The sequence below is a fragment of the Lactuca serriola genome, chromosome 2 (assembly GCF_051521515.1).
Source record: "Lactuca serriola cultivar US96UC23 chromosome 2, Lser_US96UC23_V15, whole genome shotgun sequence".
NCBI classification, from domain to species: Eukaryota; Viridiplantae; Streptophyta; class Magnoliopsida; order Asterales; family Asteraceae; genus Lactuca; species Lactuca serriola.
The window spans coordinates 56698097-56715512 of record NC_136409.1 but is presented as its reverse complement, the minus strand read 5'-3'; the positions used below and the strand labels follow the sequence as shown (position 1 = coordinate 56715512).

At 38.4% G+C, this 17416-nt stretch overlaps 1 non-coding gene across 1 annotated transcript; it reads right to left on the bottom strand.

The window, feature by feature from the left end:
* Positions 1-2666: 2666 nt before the first annotated feature.
* On the bottom strand, positions 2667-2773 carry LOC145091141 (small nucleolar RNA R71). Its single transcript, XR_013702029.1, has one exon. It is a non-coding gene; the product is annotated as a small nucleolar RNA R71 (small nucleolar RNA).
* Between the last annotated feature and the right edge of the window lie 14643 nt (positions 2774-17416).

Here is a 17416-nt window from a genome sequence, read left to right as displayed (position 1 = left end):
CATTAAAACACATAATGATCAAGAATTAACCTACCACATAGGTTACAAACAATTCCTATGATCATCTAAACATCATAAGATCAAGAACATGAATATGAACACTTTCATGAATCAAAAATTACACTTAAAACTTTGTAATTTTGATAACTTGTTGTTGTAAATGGATTAGCAAGAACATTACACCATCTAAAACAAGTTTTCAAGTACCAAAACAGTTTAGGTTAATATTCCTAGTCCATTTCCAGCAACAAAAATCGAAATTCTGAAAACTGCAGCATCTACTCATCGAGTGCAAGAACTGACTCGACGAGTAGTGATATGTGCATAATTAGTTAGTTATTTATCATACATTTTTATTCATTTTTAACTAATCATGTGCATAATATGGACAAAAGGTACTTAAAACTGTTTAAATTTTGTTTTCAGTCCAAAAGACATGCTTGGGAGTGAAAGGGAACAAGGGAAAGCAATTAGAGATCAAAGAATGAAGATTTAGGGACAAAAGCTTATCTACTCGGCGAGTACACGAGCCTACTCGGCGAGTCCAACAGAATATTCCAGAAGATAGCCACGAATCCTGATTTAATACGGATAACTACGAGGCTACTCGGCGAGTTGGGTCTGCTACTCGCCGAGTACACCCTATTTTGAGATAGCTATAAAAACCGACCCTTTATCCGATGGGACTACTTTTCTGGCATTTTTTTAAGATCCAGCTGCGATTGAGAACCCTTGAAGACGCTGAGGAATTCTAATCTTCAACCTTTTGAAGAATTGAAGCAACTAGGTTAATCATTCCACTTAGCTTTAGGAATTGAGTATGTTTAATCTAGCTAAACTTGCTTTTGTGTTTGTTCTTACTGCAACTACGAGCTAAATACGTTTTTGTTTCTGTTTGGGGAATACCAAGGAACTCCTATGGTTTAATTCTTAGCTTTTGGTTAATTGTTTATTGGTGATCTATTAAATTAAGTTTGTTAAAGAACCTTATGCATTAATCACAATTATTTTATGTTAATTGAAAGACAATTAAGCTGCATGAACATCTCTTATTTGTTAACCTCATATGTCTATGTGAACACTAAATCATATGCTTACGAATAATGATTATGAAACTAAGATTAATAAGACAATAGTTAGATTAATGTGTGAGCTTGTTTGAGAAACCATCAAACAAGAGGTTAATTGAACCACTAAATTGATTAACCACTACAAATCTTATTTAATCCAAATTATTAATCTAGGGAATTAATTAGCTTAAACACTTGATCACTGCTTGAATTAATTAATTGTCTAAGGGTTAGGAGTAATGAACATGAACCTAACCACTATAATTGGTAGCCAATAACAATTATCTATCATAAATACAAAATAACCATAGGAGTGAATTGGTTGAACCTAAATAGAAACATCTTTATCAGATTTGGTGAATTAGTTGTTTGCTTTAGTTATTTAGTTAATTAAGTGTTTTATGGTGTGCTTAAGTTTCTAGTCTTGTAAAACTAGAAGAAAAACCTTTTACTTTCATTAATTGCTTAGTTAAAATTAGCCATTAGTTTAATTTTCCGTTCCCTGAGTTCGATACCTTACTTACTAAACTATACCACTAAAAGACAGGTTCACTGCCTTTGTGTGCTAAATTTATTAATAAAAAGTAGGAATAAAACAAGTGCATTTACACACATCAAGTTTTTGGCGCCGTTGTCGGAGAACGGTTCTAAATAATTAATCTAATCCCTAATTTTTTCGATCCTTTGTGTGAGTTTACTGGCACAAAGTTAATTTATTGCAATTTAGTAGTTAGAAATTAGGTTTTAGCATATGTTTTAGTTTTAAAATTAAGTTTAAGATTTCTTCAAAATTACACTGATACTCGCCGAGTGCAGTCGCACCTACTCGGCGAGTACAAGCGTATTTGGCAGAATAATTTTCGATTTTTTTAGTACATTTTTTTGTTCTTTTTACGTTTTTATCTTGTTTATTTTAGGACTTTCATGACCAGAGGATCAAACACCCCGCTGGTACCCCCGTTTGAAGATCCCGAATCCACATTGAAAAGGAACAAAGGAAAGGACGTGGAGAGCTCGAGTACACCAAAGAAGTTACCTTTGTCCAATTTGAAGACTGTTTTTGGGAAAAAGAAGAGCAACAAATCAGGAGCATCCAGTGCCTCTTTGACAATCGAGGACCCAATTCAAGAAGATATCGAGTACGAGACCGAGGAAGAAGAGGAGCATACATACGAGCAGGAAACCGATTCCGAGGAAGAGTTAGCTATCACAATGGATAACATTGATGAAATCCCTATGGGAGAATGGAAGAAGAGGATGCGCGACGACACTGGCCTTGGACTTGTGCAACCCGCAATTCCCGCGACTGCTATTTTCGAGCTAAAGGGTCATATCCTAGCTTTACTTAAAGAAATACCGTTTTATGGAAAAGACCATGAAGATGCCTACAAGCATTTGGACGAAGTCAATGATGTAGCTGATTACTTCAATGTTCCAAATGTGCCCCGCGAGACTCAGCTACTTCGTATGCTTCCGGTGACATTCAAAGGTGCTGCAAAAGACTGGCTCAAGTCACTTCCCCCCGGATCAGTCACCACTTGGGCCAAGATGAAAGAAGAATTCATTGATCACTTTTGCCCACCAATCAAGATAGCCAAGTTGAAGAAGGCCATTGCTAACTTTGAACAACAAGCTGGAGAGTCACTATATGAAGCATGGGAGAGGTACAAGAGCTTACTAAGAAATTGCCAACACCATGACCTAAACAGCCAGCAAGAAGTCTCCATCTTCTATGATGGAGTCAATGTCACAACTAGGAAGTTACTAGACTCGCAAGGCCCGCTCACAAAGAAGCCGCCCCCGGTGATCAAAGAATTGATTGAAGAATTCTCTAAACACTCTAGAGAATAGCACAACCCTAGACATGATGTCACTAGGGGAGCTGCTTATGCAGCTACTGAAGACTTATCTGTGGTCATGGCTATGCTAAAAACCATGGATAGGAGGATGGATAAAATGGATCAAACGATCCATGCTATTCGGGTGGGCTGTGAAAACTGCAGTGGGCCTCACCTCACTAGAGACTGTGATTTAGATGAGAATGGCAACAAGAAGGTGCAAGTGTGTTACTCAAGTGGAGACCGATATGATGAAGACTGGCGCAAACAAAAGAAAGAATGGCTCCCTTATGAAGAGTACAAGAAAGCCAAGGAAGAAAGGTTTAGGCAAAAAGGGAGAGGGTTCTACCAAAAGGAGGAGCCAGTGCAAGAGAGGAAGCCAAGCTTGGAAGAAATGCTCACCAAATTTGTAGCTGCTTCAGAAAAAAGACATAGTGATCATGATGCTGCAATTCAAGAAACAAGGACCATGCTTAGGAACCAGCAAGCATCTATCCACAATATAGAAACGCATCTTGGGCAACTTGCTCAACAAATCAACCAAAGGTCACCGGGCGAACTTCCTAGCAAAACTGAAAAAATAACCCACGAGGCGCGCACATAAACATAGTCACAACAAGAAGTTGGAAGATAATCACTCCCCTGGCACCTATTCAGACTGAGTCATCCAAGGAATCACAGAAGGAAGAGGTAGAAAAGCAAGCAGAAAAGCAAAACATACAATCTGACAGCCCTACTCGCCGAGTACCACGTATGGACTCGGCGAGTACATTACAAAATCCCAACGAGCAGGTCCCTGAAAAACTTTACCAGCCTCCAATGCCATACCCAGCCCGAGCTAAGAAGGAGAAGCAAGAAGAGGAATATCAGAAGTTTCTAGATCATATCAAGACTCTTCAAATCAACATAACCTTCATTGAAGCCGTCATGCAAATGCCCAAGTATGCAAAGTTCCTTAAGGAACTTCTCACTAATAGAAGGAAGATGGAAGAAGTGAGGAAGGTAGTACTCAATGAAAACTGCTCAGATGCTATGCTAAATAAGCTACCAAAGAAGAAAGGTGATCCGGGGAGTTTGACTTTACCTTGCCAATTTAGCAACTTGGCCACCATTCATGCCTTAGCCGATTCGGGAGCAAGTGTGAACCTAATGCCATACTCATCCTTTAAGAAGCTGGATCTCCCAGAACCTAGGCCAATTCGCATGGTAATTCATTTGGCAAACAAGACAGTCACCTTCCCAAGAGGCATATGCGAAGACATACTAGTCAAGGTGGACAAATTCGTCTTTCCCGCTGATTTTATCATTCTAGACGTGGAGGCGGATCCACAAGTGCCAATCATCCTTGGAAGGCCCTTCCTCAACACGGCAAGTGCTATAGTAGACAAGAGGGACTCGAAGCCCACCTTGCGGGTAGGAGAAGATTCAGTCACATTTGGGGTAGACCAAGCTATGAAGTATTCAAGGAACAGTGACGACACGGCATTCTCAATTGATATGCTTGACGAATTATTGGAGGAATGCATAACTGAAGATTCCAGCAACTTCACAACTGATGATGAAGAATTTGATCCAGAAAAAGACTTAATGGAAATTGAAAGACTGCTGGAAGAAGCAGATTATGAAGAATTGGTGAAGCAAACTGACAGTCCTACTCGCCGAGTAGGACTGATATACTCGCCGAGTTCCTCCTTAGAAAAGGCAGAAGTCGTGAATACAGCCATAAATTCGCCGAGTACCCTACCTGCACTAGGCGAGTCCAACAGTCAGAACCAAAAAACGGAGCTCAAAACTTTACCAGAACATTTGGAATATGCTTTCCTTGAAGAAGGCAACCAAAAGCCTGTAATCATAGCCGCTGACCTATCCAATTCCGAAAAGGAAGAGCTTGTGCAAGTGTTGAAGAAGAAGAAGCGGGCCATAGCATGGAGCATCACTAACATCAAGGGATTAAGCCCATCTTATTGCTCCCACAAGATCAATCTGGAAGAAGGAGCAAAGCCGGTTGTACAGCACCAAAGAAGGTTAAACCCAAACATGCAAGAAGTAGTCAAGAAGGAAGTGGTCAAACTCTTAGATGGGGGAATTATCTATTCCATTTCCGACAGTCCGTGGGTGAGTCCGGCCCAAGTGGTGCCAAAGAAAGGAGGGATGACGGTCATAACCAACGAAAAGAACGAGCTAATTCCGACACGAACGGTAACCGGTTGGAGAGTGTGCATCGATTATCGAAAGCTAAACGATGCCACTCGTAAAGACCATTTTCCCTTACCTTTTATTGATCAAATGTTAGAAAGACTATCGGGCCATAGCTACTATTGATTTCTAGATGGATTCTCGGGTTATTTTCAAATACCCATAGACCCAATGGACCAAGAAAAGACCACATTCCCTTGCCCAAGTGGGACTTTTGCTTATAGACGTATGCCTTTTGGGCTATGCAATGCACCCGCGACTTTTCAAAGGTGTATGACAGCCATATTCCACGATATGGTGGAAAAATTCATGGAAGTTTTTATGGACGACTTTTCTGTTTTTGGATCTTCTTTCCATGATTGTCTCACAAATCTTGACTTAATGCTTGCTAGGTGTGAAAAAACCGACTTGGTCCTCAATTGGGAGAAATGTCACTTTATGGTCAAGGAGGGTATAGTTTTGGGCCACAAGGTTTCCAAAATGGGAATTGAAGTGGATCGGGCAAAGATTGACACCATTGCCAAATTACCCCCTCCAACTAATGTGAAGGGCATTAGGAGTTTTCTAGGACACGCGGGTTTTTACCGGCGTTTCATAAAAGATTTTTCCAAAATAACTAGACCTCTAACACAATTACTACTAAAAGATGCACCATTTACTTTTACTAAAGAATGTTTTGAGGCATTTGAATGTTTAAAGGAAAAATTAACTAATTCCCCGATCATTATTGCACCAAATTGGAACTTACCCTTTGAGATTATGTGTGATGCTAGTGACTTTGCATTAGGAGCTGTCCTTGGTCAAAGGGTTGATAAGCACTTTCGAGCCATATATTATGCTAGCAAGACTCTAAATCCAGCCCAAGAGAATTACACCACCACTGAAAAGGAATTATTAGCTGTGGTGTATGCCTTTGACAACTTCCGCCCTTACTTGGTTTTATCCAAAACTACTATTTTTACTGACCACTCAGCTATCAAGTATTTGTTTGCAAAACAGGATGCCAAACCAAGACTGATACGATGGATGCTACTTCTTCAAGAGTTCGACATAGAGATACGAGACAAGAAGGGAATGGAGAATGTAGAAGCTGACCACTTGTCAAGGCTTGAGAACCCGCAATTGCAAGAAGATAAAGTTCGAGACGACTTCCCGGACGAGTACATTATGGTGACACTGGGAGAAGAGCCATGCTTCGCAGACATAGCTAATTATTTAGCTACAAAATACATCCCGAAAGATTTTAGCAGTCAACAAAAGAAGAAATTCATTTCTGAATTACAATATTACTTTTGGGACGAGCCATACCTCTTCCGGAGCTGTACGGATGGGATCATACGAAGATGCGTATTCGGGAAGGAAAGCCTGAAAATATTAGAGCATTGTCATAGTGGGCCCACGGGTGGACATCATGGAGCACACTACACGACAAGGAAGATCTTTGACATTGGGTTCTATTGGCCCACAATTTTTAAAGATGTAGCCTAATTTGTCAAAGAATGTGATGCTTGTCAAAGAGTGGGAAACATTTCATCTCGAAATGAAATGCCACAACATAGTATCCAAGTGTGCGAGGTGTTTGTTGTGTGGGGAATCGACTTCATGGGACCATTTCCCATGTCTAAAGGAAACAAATACATATTATTGGTGGTGGATTATGTATCCAAATGGGCGGAGGCACAAGCATTACCAACAAATGACGGTCGGGTGGTGGTGCGGTTTTTAAAGAAATTATTTTCACGATTTGGAGTCCCGAAAGCCCTTATAAGTGACCGAGGCACACATTTTGCCAATGACCAATTGGAAAAGATGTTAAAGAAATATGGGGTAACCCATAAGTTTTCCACATCATACCATCCACAAACTAGTGGACAAACCGAAGTGACAAATCGAGCTTTAAAGCGAATTTTGGAGAAATCGGTGGGGAGCAATCGCAAGGAATGGTCGGATAAGCTAGATGATGCACTTTGGGCTTTTCGTACAGCTTTCAAAACACCTATTGGTACTACACCATATAGGTTAGTTTATGGGAAGCAATGCCATTTACCGGTGGAGCTAGAGCATAAGGCGTTTTGGGCTTTAAAGAGGTGTAACTTCAACATGGAGGAACTAAAGAGCAACCGGTTAATGCAAATGAATGCTCTTAAGGAGCTGAGGAATGATGCATACTCTAGTTCATGGCTTTATAAAGAGAAGACCAAGATGTGGCATGACAAAAGGATTAAAGATAAAGAAATTCATGAAGGCCAAAAAGTGTTGCTCTTCAATTCACGGCTAAAGCTTTTCTCGGGAAAACTCAAGTCAAGATGGGATGGTCCTTTTCTAGTGAAGACGATGTTTCCACATGGTGCTATAGAGCTATTGTCAAGAGATGGCACGCCTTTCAAGGTAAATGGTCATAGGGTCAAAAAGTATGAAGAAGGAGTCCCCCGGAATGAAGGAATGGAAGAGTTGCTGCTGCTGGAAGGGATTGCAACCACGTAGAAGGGGAGGAGTCCAGCTAATGACTCCCTAAAAAGAAGCGCTTCTCGGGAGGCAACCCGAGTTTCAAGTTTGCATTTTCTTTCCTTTTCTTTATTTTCATTATTTCTTCTTTTCTTCATCTACTTTTAAGAACATAACTGCTTGAGGACAAGCAATGCCTAGACTGTGCGGTGGGTGGCTTAAAACATGAGAAAATACATTAATTTTTCAAAATTGTCACAATTTTTTCAAACTGCAAGGTTTATTCGCCAAGTAGGCACGTATACTCGGTGAGTACCTGCCTGAGTAGCCCGATAAAACGCGTAACGACATTTATACTCGACGAGTAGGACCTTTCTATTCGGCGAGTATCCACTTTACACGGATGAAATATAAATCTGTAAAAAAGAGGGTTTTCACCCATTTAACCCCCATACTCGCCGTGCACAGCAAACTCTCAAGCAACCTGTGATTTCTTGTGGTTTCTTCCGATTCTCTTCAATTTTCCACTTAGTTTTCATCATTCAAGGAAAAAGGTAACATCTTTACACTTTAAACTCATTAAAGGTTTAATCTTTATCATAGATTTGCCCTGATTTTGCTTGATTTCGGATTTGGGGGTTTCCTCAAATTCTAGGGTTTTAATATAGCAATGAATTAGGTAATGTTAGGAGGAATTTCTTTTAGATTTATGGTTAGATAACTCATTACAAGAAACCCCTGTGAAGAATTTGGATTTTTGGACAGTCTATGCAGGTCCGGCACCAAACAGTCCCGATGTTCATCCTACTCGCCGAGTAGGCCGTGTACTCGGCGAGTAGATGACTATTCAGACCCGATTTCTTCATTTTTAATTACTGGGTATTGTTTGTTTGTGTGTTTTTGATGTTCTTATGCAGGTATCATGGCCAGGAGGGGGCAGTCTTCTCGTGGGGGAAGCCAAAGTGATATCCCATGGCTTTCTTTTCAACAACTCACTTCCAAGTCATCACAAAAAAGGGCCAAAAACATATTAGAGGCGCTCAAACAAAAGGAAATCCATTTACCGAATGCAGTTGACTGGGGGTGGTTGGGAAATGTGGGATTGGAGGAGGAGCTTACACCTTACTTGGTGAAAGAATGCAATTTGGGGTATACCACCATCACATGTGATGGTTGGTTACAACTATTTAAGATTCAAGAGCCTGTATACGCCGAGCTGTGTTGGGAATTCTTTGCTACCATCTCATTCCGAGGTGGTAGTGAGTATTACAACCCCAACACAATTTCTTTTTCTTTGGGTGGGGAGTTGCGACAATGCAGCATTGTCGAGTTTTCTTGGAGACTGGGTATTTATGACCAGAGCATGATGATGTCTGAAGACTTTGAAACTTTCTTGGAAAATTGCCATAAGGAACTCCCCGAGGCAATGGTGGCCTCTACATGGTGGAACACGATCGCTAATCAGGTGTATATCCCTTCCACCGCCCAGGAAGGCCACATTCGCTCACCAATCCACCGCCTCATTCACCGCTTTGTGGCTAGCACCATCAACATGCGGAAGGATTGGGACAAGGTCCCAACCCTTGACATCTTCTATTTATGGAGTATTATTACTCCCGACGCTTTTTGCAACCTCCCCTATTGCATTGCCAAATTCCTTGTTGAAGGGGCGGTTAAAGAAAAAGTCAACTCAAAAATCAATGGAGGCATGTTTGTAACTAGGCTAGCGAAGTCGTATGGGATCCTAGATTTGCAACAACCTCGGGCACTCACGGTTATCCACCCTCCACCATTCAACACTGCACTATATCGGAGGGCACGGATAGTTGAGAAATTTGGTGACTCATTCTCCATTCCGCATGAAGACGAGTCGATAATTCCCGAGGAGCCGGGAAGGCGGGTCCGGCGACGTAGTGAGCGGGTGCGGGAAGATCTACCGGTTATTCCGGTTGAGGAGGACAATGATGGATGGAACCAATTGGAGTACCGATGCTACTTGGATGACATTGGACAAGGGGTGAATTATAATAATCAATCTCTTGAATACCTCTTCCAACAGATGAACATCGCTCGAAGACCAGGCACCGGATATCCATACATTATGAGTTGGGACGAGAGGATGAGGAGAAGAGATGGAGAAGGAGGAAGTGGCGCGGGAGGAGCTGACATGGAAGATTAAGGATGAAGAATTTTCTTTTATGTTTTATGTTTTGTGATGTTATGTTTTGAACAATTGTCAAACACTTGGATGATTTTTATTTTTGTTGGGATGGTCATTACTTTCACTTTTAGTTGTTTATTTTTCAGGGATAGAAGATTAGGAAGCATATTAAATTCTGAGGGTCAAGAAAGAAATGAGAGGATTTCAAGAAAATTATGGAGTCTTGTCCTTAGGATTGCGTCCGTGAGAGTCGAGAGTAATGAAGAGTGTTGCTGCTGAAGGAATTAGAGTGAGGGTCAAGAAAGGAGTATCAGCTGGATCAGTTTTGGCAATACAGCGCCTACTCACCGAGTGCACAAATTCTACTCGGCGAGTACCTGAGATACTACACGATATAGTTCCAAGTCAAGATATACTCGCTGAGTACACGTCACTACTCGCCGACTAGACTGGCAATTTTCGAACTCCAGAGCTGTTTTCAGTAATATCGCTGCATCATTTATCCACTTTTTGTCAAGAATTGTCACTGGAGATTTTCTAAGAAGCTTGTTCCGTGAAATTTTTGAGCTGTCAACCACACGAGACATGACACCCAAGCCATAGATGAGTTGTTCCCATGACTAAATTCAAGAGAAGAAGGAGCTGAAGAAGAGAGTATCAACTTATCGACTGCTACCCCATGGGAGTTTGTTCCAATTCCCTCTATATATTTGCATTTTTTTTTTATTATTTGCATAGTATGCAATGAGGGCATTGCATAAAATAAGTGTGGGGTAGGGGGTTGGTCACATATTAGAAAATTTAGACTCTTAATTTAGGCTAATTTTAAAAATTGTTACATACCAAAAATATTACTTAGGAACTTAAATTAGAAAATTTTGGAAAAAGCAAATTAGGATTCCATGTTAGAATTGTGTTGATGATTGCATGAAAACCCAAATGTTTAGTTGAGCCTATACATGTTCTAGTGCATTTGTGGCTTCCTTATTCCAGTGAAATCATGGGACAAAAACACGACCCCGCTCAGCCTGAGGGATGCAATATGTTTAGCAGCCTAAACCTGAAATGTATCCAGGAAAATTATTATCGTTAGCCAATAAAGGTTGAGGTTGAGCACCCCTGCTTAAGCATGTAGGTTTATTGAGTGAAAAAAGAGAGGTTAAAAAAAGAGAGAGAATTGCAAGAAAAGTTGAAGAATTTATGAGCAAATAAAGTAAAGATCAAAAGATCAAAATTCCAAGAAATTCAAAAAGTTGAAGATACCAAAAATCAAACAATAAAGGTGGTGAATTCAAAGAGATCAAAGATCAAATTATCAAGGAAGTGAAGAATTCAAAAGAGCTCCATAGTGGTATCGAAAAGTTGTAATTCTAGATTATGTATGCTTGGGTTGCTCAATTAAAAATACCTTGAGGGTAAGAGGTTTTCTGCGGATGGATTCGGAGGGTTGCATAAAATGAGCATAGTTCGCGGTGAGTGAGCGAATGTTTATGAGGATTGTGAGTATTTGGAGTATGGGGGTACTTAGGACAATTTTAGACACAAATGCATGCGTTGCGGTCTTGGCATAATGGCTGGGTTAGATTGGAATTGTCATATGTGATTCTAATATGTTTAAAATTCAGTTTTGCTTGGGGGCAAGCAAAAGTCAAGTGTGGGGTATTTTGATATGTGCATAATTAGTTAGTTATTTAGCATACATTTTTATTCATTTTTAACTAATTATGTGCATAATATGGACAAAAGGTACTTAAAACTGTTTAAATTTTGTTTTCAGTCCAAAAGACATGCTTGGGAGTGAAAGGAAACAAGGGAAAGCAATTAGAGATCAAAGAATGAAGATTTAGGGACAAAAGCTTATCTACTCGGCGAGTACACGAGCCTACTTGGCGAGTCCAACAGAATATTCCAGAAGATAGCCACAACTCCTGATTTAAGACGAATAACTACGAGGCTACTCGGCGAGTTGGGTCTGCTACTCGCCGAGTACACCCTATTTTGAGATAGCTATAAAAACCGACCCTTTATCCGATGGGACTACTTTTCTGGCATTTTTTTAAGATCCAACTGCGATTGAGAACCCTTGAAGACGCTGAGGAATTCTAATCTTCAACCTTTTGAAGAATTGAGGAAACTAGGTTAATCATTCCAGTTAGCTTTAGAAATTGAGTATGTTTAATCTAGCTAAACTTGTTTTTGTGTTTGTTCTTACTGCAACTATGAGCTAAATACGTTTTTGTTTCTGTTTGGGGAATACCAAGGAACTCCTATGGTTTAATTCTTAGCTTTTGGTTAATTGTTTATTGGTGATCTATTAAATTAAGTTTGTTAAAGAACCTTATGCATTAATCATAATTATTTTATGTTAATTGGAAGACAATTAAGCTGCATGAACATCTCTTAGTTGTTAACCTCATATGTCTATGTGAACACTAAATCTTATGCTTAGGAATAATGATTATGAAACTAAGATTAATAAGACAATAGTTAGATTAATGTGTGAGCTTGTTTGAGAAACCATCAAACAAGAGGTTAATTGAACCACTAAATTGATTAACCACTACAAATCATATTTAATCCAAATTATTAATCTAGGGAATTAATTAGCTTAAACACTTGATCACTGCTTGAATTAATTAATTGTCTAAGGGTTAGGAGTAATGAACATGAACCTAACCACTATAATTGGTAGCCAATAACAATTATCTATCATAAATACAAAATAACCATAGGAGTGAATTGGTTGAACCTAAATAGAAACATCTTTATCAGATTTGGTGAATTAGTTGTTTGCTTTAGTTATTTAGTTAATTAAGTGTTTTATGGTGTGCTTAAGTTTCTAGTCTTGTAAAACTAGAAGAAAAACCGTTTACTTTCATTAATTGCTTAGTTAAAATTAGTCATTAGTTTAATTTTCCGTTCCCTGAGTTCGATACCTTACTTACTAAACTATACCACTAAAAGACAGGTTCACTGCCTTTGTGTGCTAAATTTATTAATAAAAAGTAGGAATAAAACAAGTGCATTTACACACATCAATTATCTTGCATTTGGTCATGGACTCGTCGAGTCCCCCCATAGACTCGGCTAGTTCATACAGGCAGAAAGCAGAAAACTCGATTTTTCAAGCAGTTTGCACAAAAATCAAACAAGCAAGCCTAGGCTCTGATACCACTGATGGGTTTTGAGCATTATAACACTTCCTAAGTGTACATGCAACCCTAATAACCTTGGATCTATGTTTGTCTAATTATCATGCAAAGTTGTTTTCCAAGGTTATGAACCTATCTAGCATACATGGGGTACAAATTTTCTTTGTATAAAAGATAGAACTACATACCTTGTTGTTGAAAGTATTCCTTGAAACCTTGTGAGCCTAGCACCCCAAGTGTGATGCCTCAAATGCTTCATACAACACCAAATGCTCTTGGAAAGACTTTTGAGAGAACACACACTTCTTAAAATCGGCCTAGCCCTCTTGTTTCATATGTGTAGCCGATTTTGGTGCAGAATGGGACTCTTATATAGTGTTGACACATCTAGGGTTACACCATGTAAACCCTAATGTGTCATGACTCTTCATTTCCATGACCCATGGGTTTGTAACTCCCATGGAGCATCCTATAGGTGGAACCCAACTTGATAATCCATGGATCCTCTTAGCCCACTATACAAGATATGGATGAATTACATACTCAACCCAATGGAAAGGGATCAGCCATAGTCAACTTGATAATCCATTTGGTCAACCGAGTTGACTATGGCTGATCCCTTTCCATTGGGAAGAGAATGCTTTTTCTGGATTTCCAGTGTCATCATTGTCAATATCCATAAATTTTTAGGAAGTTGATCTTAGCAAATAGATAAGATCATTAAAGGTCTTGTCATAGTCTGTTTCATAGGAGTCCCAAAGAAACTCACTATGTGACTTAGAAAGTGATTGAGCCACCAACTTTCTCAAGACTTTGACACCCAACTCTCCCGGCTTGTCAATATGTGACTACATCTCCAAGATGTGATCACACATAGACCTTTGCTTGCCAATAGGGTTTGAGTGACCTTAAACTTTTCAAGAACTTGTGGGTTAGGGAGAATAATTGGAGGAGGTGAAAGAAGTATGATTTCCATGGGACATCATCTTCATTTAGGAAAGCTTGTTTCAAGAGATTTGGGAAGATCATAAATGTCTAAACCAAACATGTTTTGGGAGATATTCAAGATAGTTGATCTAAAGTCCTTAATATAACACCCAATATGAAATATTAAGGCTAGGACCCAACAAACTATTTTATAACTTAGAAGAGGGATGCCGAAATCCAAGCTATAAAATATTTAAAGGTAGGTGAATGACGATTCACCAATTTCCACCAAGATAAACGAAATGTATTATTAGGTTTTAATTGGATTTGAAACTCGTAGATCTTTTGAGATTCATTGAACTTTTCAATGGCATGTTTCAGTCTCGAGTGTGCCCTTCAGGTTTTGTGACTGGGATGCCGAGGATCACAAAACAAGGTGTGAATAACCATGCAAATATACCTGGTATCCTTAAGTGTTTACCCCTCAATCGATGTGATGGTTAACCACACACGCTCCATCGATACTATGATAAGCATTAAGTTACCATTTGCCTACCTTGTTAAATACGAGTTAGTGTGTCGGTTAACCACACATGCTCCACTAGCCGACTTAAAAAAAGTGCAAAGTGTAATTTCATGGATTAGCACCTTATTCACATTTTCCTAAGTTACTAAGATTGGGTATTTATAAATGGTTTAGTTACTTAGTATTTATCATTAATACTTTTAATGAAGGGAGAATTCTAGTCCTTGTCCTACCCGTTCGGCTAACGACCCTCCACAGGTCAAGGAAGTGGTGGGTGAGAGTGGAAACCCATTAAACTGCCATGTTATAGGCAGTAACCTTATACCCCCCTTATAGACCGACTTTGTGAATGAGGCCTACTAAAGGTAAGACTGACTTTACTCTTTCTACATATATATATATATATATATATATATATAAATATTATTATCTTATAATATTATAAAGTATAAGGGTTGAATTTGAACTTTTAAAATTCTAAGGGCTTAACTTGGAATTAAAGTATTCATAAGAGAAAACTTTTTCAAATTCCAAAACTTGAGGGCAAGTTTTGAAACTATTCAAAACTAATTAATTCCATAACTTCTAAGTTTAAAGTAGTTTTAATTAAAAACTCTTCAAGTTCCATAACTTGAGGACAAGTTATGGAAGACTTTAAACTAATTAATAAAAAAAATAACTTTTTCTTATTGTAACTTATGGAACTAATTAAGGTTACACTTTTTTTATTTATTATTTAATGAAGAGACTCTTAAACCTCCATAACTTGAGGACAAGTTATGGAGTCATAAAACCATTTAATTAGAACTAGACTCTTCATTTTGTAACATTTGCCAACTTTTATGAGTTTTATGACTCTTAAATGTGACTTTTCATATAACTTGAGGACAAGTTACAAAAACACACTTTGGAATCAACTCTTATATTAAAATGGATTGAAATCAACTATTTCACACAACTTTTCTATTAATCGAAGAACAAGATAATTCAAATTATCAATCTTCAAGAAATTAGCATGAACATACAAACTAATACAAATCTTGAAATTATGACAATTATCTTAGAAATTGGATTAGCATGAACATTACCACATCAAAAACAAGTTTATAAGTCCAAAAACATCTTAGGGTAATGTTCCTAGTCCAATTCCAGCCAAAAAAATCGAATATATGCTGACAGGGGGTCCAACTCGTCGAGTGCACGAACCAACTCGGCGAGTCTGTTGTGCAGACAACATCAAAACTCGATTTTTTCAGCTACTTTTGCAAGTATAACAAGAAAACAAGCCCAGGCTCTGATACCAGTGATGGGTTATGAGCATTCTAACACTCCTAAGTGTACATGCAACTGTAAATATCTTGGATCTATGTTTTCTCTATTATACATGCAATTATGAACATCCAAGGTATTATCCTAATCTAGCATACAAAATAATGAATATAACAAGATTGAATACATACCTCTTTGATGTAGAATGTCTTGATGAAGCTTGAGTGCCTAGTGCCTAAAGTGTGACACCTCAAATGGTTCACATAATACCAAATACACTTGGAATAACTTGAGAGAAAATTGAACAATCCTAAAATCGTCTAGCCCTTTCTTATTATTCATAGTAGCCGATTTTTCCCAAAGAATATGATCTTATATAGTTGTTACAATTAGGGTAAACCCTAATTGTCATGGCCTTCCATTTCCTTGTATCCATGGGTTCAAAAACACCATAGAGCATCCATGGACCATCCTATGGGTTTTAGCCCAACTTGATTATCCATGGAGCATTAGCCCACTATACAAGTATGGATGATTTACACAATCAACCCATTTATTTAATTAGTCTTCTTTTGGTCACTTAATTAATTCTAGATTAATTCTTGATCAATACTAATTAAATAATCTCATTAATATATTAGAACTTATAATCTATTAATCAACCTTAAGTGTTATTTCTCTCATTATAGTTTATCCAAGTGCATGATATCATGCAACCCAAATGGACCATGTCGGGTCGGGTCAAGTCTTACCAATTATAGTTATGGACTTAGACATTAATCCAACACTTTGCATGCTAATACCTTTCCTTAATGGGTTTATCTCCAACCCTAACTCCTTAGGACATGGATCTTGGTCCACAAGCCATCCACACACAAAACTGTATCATATAAACATATATAGACCTTAACCTCTACTTGAACACATAAAGCATCCACCTTTCTCTACATGCATGGCCTTTTGGAGCTTAAAAATCCAAAATGACATCCTATGCACTACTAGAAAATCAGCCTTTTACGACGCTCATTGAGCGTCGTAAAAGGCCTAGAGGACGCGCAAATCCGCGTCAAGGAAGACCCTGTCATAAAGAGAGACAACGTGCATTTTACAACGCTCGTTTACGACGCGTAATTACGACGCGCGTTTACGACACGCAATGTGTATCAACGAAGGCCCTATCATAAAGGAAGATGACACACATTCGCGTGTCGTAACCTTACGATGTGCATGTTAATGACACGCAATGCGTATCAAGAAAGCCCCTGTCAAGAAAGACCATGTCAGAAATGAAGATGACACATATTTTTGTGTATCATAATTTTAAATGTTTAAAAAAATATTATTTATAGATTTACTTATTTTCAAATTAAATTTATATTTAATGTTTCATAATAGAAAATAAAATAGCATATACAAAAAATAGAATCCATTGCATAAATTTAATGTCATACAAATAATCGTTCAATGGAAAGATAAAACAAATCAATAGAAGTTGTAACAAAAATTTACAAACTAATTAGATACAAGAAATATAAAAAAATATACCCTCAAATGCTTTTCAAAGTCTAATCTCCATGTCAGTTCTTCAATTCACTTCTCCAGTTTGTCCTTAGCTTCTCTAAGGGCTCCAGCATCTCTTGCAGCCTGTGACAACATATAGATCCCAGGTTGCAGCTTTTGATGTAATACAGTAACCATTATCCCATCTTATGTGGATCCCCTCACTTAGATATACAAAATCAAGCTCCACCACCTACACCAAAAACACATTAATCCAGTCTCTAGTCATACTCAGAATAGAATTGTTTTCATATAAATCATATAGCATTTAT